The sequence below is a fragment of the Oryctolagus cuniculus genome, chromosome 20, assembly GCF_051225735.1.
Source record: "Oryctolagus cuniculus isolate XC-2025 breed Fujian yellow rabbit chromosome 20, ASM5122573v1, whole genome shotgun sequence".
In the NCBI taxonomy this organism is placed as follows: Eukaryota; Metazoa; Chordata; class Mammalia; order Lagomorpha; family Leporidae; genus Oryctolagus; species Oryctolagus cuniculus.
The window spans coordinates 43,421,774-43,427,481 of record NC_142886.1 but is presented as its reverse complement, the minus strand read 5'-3'; the positions used below and the strand labels follow the sequence as shown (position 1 = coordinate 43,427,481).

General features: G+C 62.2%; 1 long non-coding RNA gene across 1 annotated transcript; it reads right to left on the bottom strand.

Moving 5' to 3' along the window:
• Positions 1 to 3,528: 3,528 nt before the first annotated feature.
• LOC149120156 (uncharacterized) lies at positions 3,529 to 4,541 on the bottom strand. The gene is made up of 2 exons (XR_016226877.1): positions 4,409 to 4,541; positions 3,529 to 3,753 (listed from the first exon to the last, which is right to left on the bottom strand). It is a non-coding gene; the product is annotated as an uncharacterized LOC149120156 (long non-coding RNA).
• Positions 4,542 to 5,708: the final 1,167 nt, after the last annotated feature.

The following is a 5,708-nucleotide window of genomic DNA, read 5'->3' as shown; positions in this document are numbered from 1 at the left end:
GAATTCCGCAATGCGGCACAGAATATGGAGCTGGGGGGCTCCTCTGAGCACAGGCCCTGGGGGGCAGACTCCGCCCTGCTGCTCCCACGCCCACGGACCCACCTCAGAGGCCGGAGCCCCCCGGCTTGCAGAGCTGCAGGGGCCCTGGGTGAGAAGAACCCAGCGAGGCGGGTCTGTCTGGCGCTGTCGTTGGGAACCCTGAGACCTGGGAGCCTCTTCAAGGACACAACCCCAATTAAACTGCAATCGGAGTTCCCACTCATCAGGACTCCCGGCTGGAATTCGCCCTCGGGAGGGGCCGGGTCGGACCTCCTGGTCAGGGTTCCCGCAGGGACCAGGCCAGCCCTCCCCCCAGCAGAAGTGATGCCCAGAGTGCAAGGCCAGCAGCCATGTGGCCTTAGGACAAGTGCATAACCTCGGTGAACCCCAGAGTCCTGAGATGCAAAGCAAGGATGGTGGGGACCCCTAACTTATGCTGTGGGGGTGGAGAGTCCTGGCTGGGCTGGGACAGACCCCCAGGGGGGCTGGGTCCAGTCCCTTTCCCGTCTTCCCAAGTGTAAGACTACAACCGCACAAGAGCACAGAGATTGAGACGAAAGGACGGTGCGCACTCAGGCGGGAGTGTGGGCAACCTCAGGGGAGCAAACTGCCCCCACCCGGGCTGGGCGGTGCTTTCATAGGACTTGGTGGGGGCTGCAGCATGGGGTGGTCTCCGAGAAGGGGTTGTGGCTCCAGTGCTTGATGGAAAGGGAGGCGTAGCCTGGGCACGGCCAGGCTGGCTGGGCAGGGCGGGTGCATGGCTGGGGTTGGCTGCCCTCAGCTCCTGGTCCCTCCCAGCCTCCCCCCAGCGCACGACTGCGGAGCCAGCTCAGGGGAACAGGGAGCACTGCCTCTTTGTAAGGGTGACCCTGTGTGTGGCCGAAGAGCCCTTGCGGGGCAGGAAGGAACGTTCTAGGCCTGCTCTCAGGGCAGGGCGTGGGGGGGGCTTCTACAGAATCATCACTCTATAAGAGACGATTTCTGCAGCTCCAGAAAAGCCTGGGGCACAGGAGGAGCCGCGCTCGGTGGGCGTCACCCTGCCCTCTGTGGGCGTCCACCCAGTACCCAGTGGGCGTCCACCCTGAACCCAGTGGGCATCACCCTGCCCTCAGTGGGCATCACCCCTGTGCCCAGTGGGCATCCACCCTGCGCTCTGTGTGCGTCCACCCAGTACCCAGTAGGCATCTACCCAGTACCCAGTGGGCGTCTACCCAGTACCCAGTAGGCATCTACCCAGTACCCAGTGGGCGTCCACCCTGCCCTTAGTGGGTGTCCACCCAGTACCCAGTGGGCGTCCACCCTGCCCTCAGTGGGCATCACCCCTGCGCCCAGTGGGCATCCACCCTGCGCTCAGTGTGCGTCCACCCAGTACCCAGTAGGCATCTACCCAGTACTCAGTGGGCGTCCACCCAGTACCCAGTGGGCGTCCACCCTACCCTCAGTGGGCATCCACCCTGCCCTCAGGGGGCGTCCACCCTGCACTCAGTGTGCGTCCACCCAGTATCCAGTAGGTATCTACCCAGTACCCAGTGGGCATCCACCCTGCCCTCAGTGGGCGTCCACCCTGCCCTCAGTGGATGTCCACTCTGCCCTCAGGGGGCGTCCACCCTGTGCTCAGTGGGCATCACCCCTGCGCTAAGTGTGCGTCCACCCAGTACCCAGTGGGCATCCACCCTGCCCTCAGGGGGCGTCCACCCTTCCCTCAGGGGGCGTCCACCCTGCGCTCAGTGGGCAGCACTGGGGCCCCCACGGCTCCTCCGAGACTCGGGCAGGTGCCTCAGCTCCTGCGCCTCAGCTGCCTCCCTGTGAGTGGGGTTGGTGGAGATCAAACGAGCGTCTCCACGTGAGGCTCTTCTTGCTCTGCCTGGCACAGGCACCCGGGGCCAGCCCTGCGGTCATCCCTGGATGGTAGCCATTCCGGGTTCGGAACAGGCTCTCCTGTGGACTCTCTCACACGCCCCCACCCCCACCCCAGGTCCCCCGGACTCCCCTGAGCCTGGAGGGGAGGTCCCTGCCCTCGGAAAATGGCTGCCCTGACAGTCCCCAGCTGGGGTGGCTTCTGCCAGCTCCCTGGGTGGCCTGGACCAGGCCCTGTTTCTTATCACACTTGAGGGAGCCCTGGTGTTCTTCAAAATGCTGACGGGGAGGGGAGAGTACAGGGGAGCGGAGGGAGAATGCAGGGAAGCCGGGAGAGGGGGAAAGGGTCACAGGGGGCCAGTCCGGCCCTGCCCACCCAGCCCTCGGGGGTGTGGCTACGGTGAATGGCACCGGTGAGCACCTGCCACGGAGCTGGAGATCCTGCAGGTGCAGCTGGGAGCCTGAGCCGCGGGGATCGCGGGGTCTGATCTGACCACAGGAGACCCTGCTGAGCTGAGCGCTGCTCTGGCTGGTGGCGGAAGAGGAAGCCGAGTGACTGCAGGTGGGAGGGAGCCGCGGTGGGAAGAGACAGGAGCCTCTCGTGCTGGGGTGGCAGGGGCCACGGGGTCCAGAAAACCCGCTAGGAGCTCAGCACGCCCTCAGCCAACGTCCGGCAAGAAAGCAGGGACCTCGGGCGCCAGCTGCAAGGAGCTACACTCTGCCGACGACCCAAGACTGGAAGCAGAGTCTCCCTGGAGCCTTCGGACAGGGGCCCTAGCCTTGACTTTGATCCTGTGAGACCCTAAGAGGGGAACCCGGTTCAGCCCTCGCAGATTTCTGAGTGACAGCTCACTGGGCTGTCCGGCAGGGGCCCTGTAAGACACGCTAAGTCTTCGGGCAAGACCTTGGGGCTCTGGGGCCCAGCTGTGCAGGAGGAGCAAGGTCGACGTGAGTGTCAAGGCCATCGTTTGGCCTGTCCCAATGCCAGGTGCCCCAGAGCCAGGAGAATATTTGTGTCTGGGTGAGGTCATGGGGGGAGGAGGGCCATGGTGTGCCTAGCTGAGCTGGTTGAAGACAGATCTGGTGCGCAGCGTAACCACGTCAGCAGCATCTGGACAACCGTGCGGCCCTGTGATCCCTGTGCAGTCTGTGCTTGGCGCCCTGGGTCTGCCAATGTCTCTGACCCGGGAGAAGGCCTTCTGGGCCTCAGCCAAGGTCAAGGGCACCAGCGAGGCCTTTCCAGGACAGTCTGTCCAGCTGAGGCCACAGCCGCTGCCAAGCCTCAGCCGACTCCGGCTGGAGGAGAGAGCCCGGTTCCCACCAGGTGGGTGCCATCTACCCACAAATTCGCTTGGGCCCCCACTGCCCCTCATCTCATCAGCATCTCTCACATGGCCCCAGACAACACAGCTCACAGAGCGTTTAGCATCTGGACCTCGTGGAGGTGCAGAGGCCTGGGGCCCTGCACTCAGAAGCGCCGGGTTTGGTGCTCTGCTCTTGCTGTCTTGAAACCTGGGCTGTGTTCTGAGCAGGGGCTGTGCCTTGTCCGTCTGCACCAGGCCCATTTTATGGACTTGACCTCAACTCCTTAGCTCACTCTCAGCAGGAGAGGGTAGTGATTGCACCATTTAATTATTTGTTTATTTTTAATTTATTTGAAAGGCAGAGTTATAAAAGAGAGGGAGAGATCTTCCATCTGCTGGTTCACCCCCCACACCCAGATGGCCACAATGGCTGGGGTTGGGCCAGGACGAAGCCAGGAACCAGGAGCTTCTTCTTCTGGGTCTCCCCCATAGGTGTAAGAGTCCAAACACTTGGGCCATCTTTTGCTGCTTTCCCAGGTGCATTAGCAAGGAGCTGGATTGGAAGCAGAGCAGCCAGGTCTCGAACCGGTGCCCATGAGTGGTGCCAGCATCGCAGGAGGCGGCTTAACTCCTTACACCACAGCTGCTTTCCTTCCCCATTCCCTGAGTCCGGGCACCTGCTGCACCACACAGGCCCTGGCTTGTGCAGTGCCCTTGGCCCGGACTGTGACCCACATGTGCACCCAGGTGACAGTTCTGTGCCAGGACGCAGGGCAACCTGCACCCCTGCAGTGCTGAGTGCTCCCTGGCCCTTTCCCCTCTGCCTGTCCACACGGCCTCCTGCCCAGGGAAGCTGTGCCCTCACATCCCAGCCGCTGATGCAGCTCCTGGCTCCTTGTGGGACTCATGGCCTTTAAGTCGGGCCCCACGGGTAAAAATAAGCACCGTCATCATCACTGGGCCTTTGCCTGGGGCTGCCGCCACCCTGGATGGCTGGGCTCCCGCACACAGCGTCGCCCCAGGCGTGGGGAAGGTGCTGCAGCCAGCACTCTGTTTGAGGTGAGAAACGGGCACAGAGACGGACCAAGCAGCTCAACAGCAAGCAACAGCAAGCCGACAGGTGCGCAAGGCGCAGGGCCAGGGGGACGTGCAGCTGTGGAAGCCTCAGCAGCCCCACCAAGACCGGGCAACAGGTGATGGATCAGGACCTGTTTTCCTTCTCCCAAGATCAGCCTTTCCCTGGAGGGGACGCAGCAACCCTGGGCCCGACAGGCACCTGGGTCAGAAACGAGCCCGCTGGGCACCGAGGCCTGCAGATCCGGAGTCTCAGCCAGCTCATCTGTGGGGCCAGGCACGGACGCTAAATATAGGCCCTGAGTTCAGGGCAGACGCTGGGAGGCGGGGCCCCCACGCAGCTCAGACAGCCCTCGGCTCAGGCGCCCAGGCTGGCTGCACCCCAGAGCCTGCAGGCCACGCTCTCGCCCGGCTCTCGGCAGGTGCCAGGTCTGTGAGCCCAGGTCATATGCTCCCAGGCGCCGGGCCAGAAACTATGACGGTGCAGTTTGCAGGAGACGCTGGCTGGCGTTAGGGGCACTGGAAAACCAGGAAGGAGGAGAGGAAGCGAAAGGAGAGGGAGAGGTGCAAGCAATCTGGACCCTGTGTTGAGTGAGTGAACTTGGAAATGCATTTCCAAGTCTCTGGGCCACCCTCTGCTTAGCTGTGAGTGCACATGGCCACATCCGCCCCGAGGGTGGCACAAGAGGGCAGCTGCCCATCCCTCCCCTCCCAGGGTCAGCTCATGCCGGAGCTCCCTGAGGTCTCTGGGGACCAGCCTCCCAGGAGCACGTAGAAGACCTCACGTGTGCACGTGTGCGTCCAAGCACACACCCCGTATCACAGCTTCTGTTTTTTGTTTTTTAATTTTTTAATGTATTCTATTTATTTTTCATCCACTTGGAAGGGGGGAAGAGAGAGAGAGAGAGAGAGAGAGAGAGAGAGAGAGAGAGAGAGAGAAATCTTCCATTCGCTGGTTCACTCCCCAAATGCCTGCAACAGCCAGGGCTTTGCCAGGCGGAAGCCAGGGACTGGTAACCCCATCCCGGTCTCCTACACGGGTGGCAGAGGTCCAAGCTCTGGTGCCTCCCAGGGAGCATTAGCAGGAAGCTGGAGAGAAAGCAGGGCGGCCGGGCTGAGCCGGGCACTCCACGGTATCTGGGTTTGATCCCCCGTCTCTCTCCAGACTCCAGCCTCCTGCTAAGGCAGACCCTGGGAGACAGCAGCGACGGCTCAGATAGTTGGGCCCCTGCGACCTGTGTGAGAGGCCCAGCCTGAGTTCCCAGCTCAGTCTGGCCCCCAACCCGGCCCCAGATATTACAGGCATTTGTGGTGTAAATTGGCATGCAGGAGTTTCTCTCTCTCTCTCTCTCTCTCTTTCTCTCTTTCTCTCTTTCTCTCTCCCACATCTCAGTGTCTCTGTGCCTCTCAAATAAATAAATAAGCATAAAATTG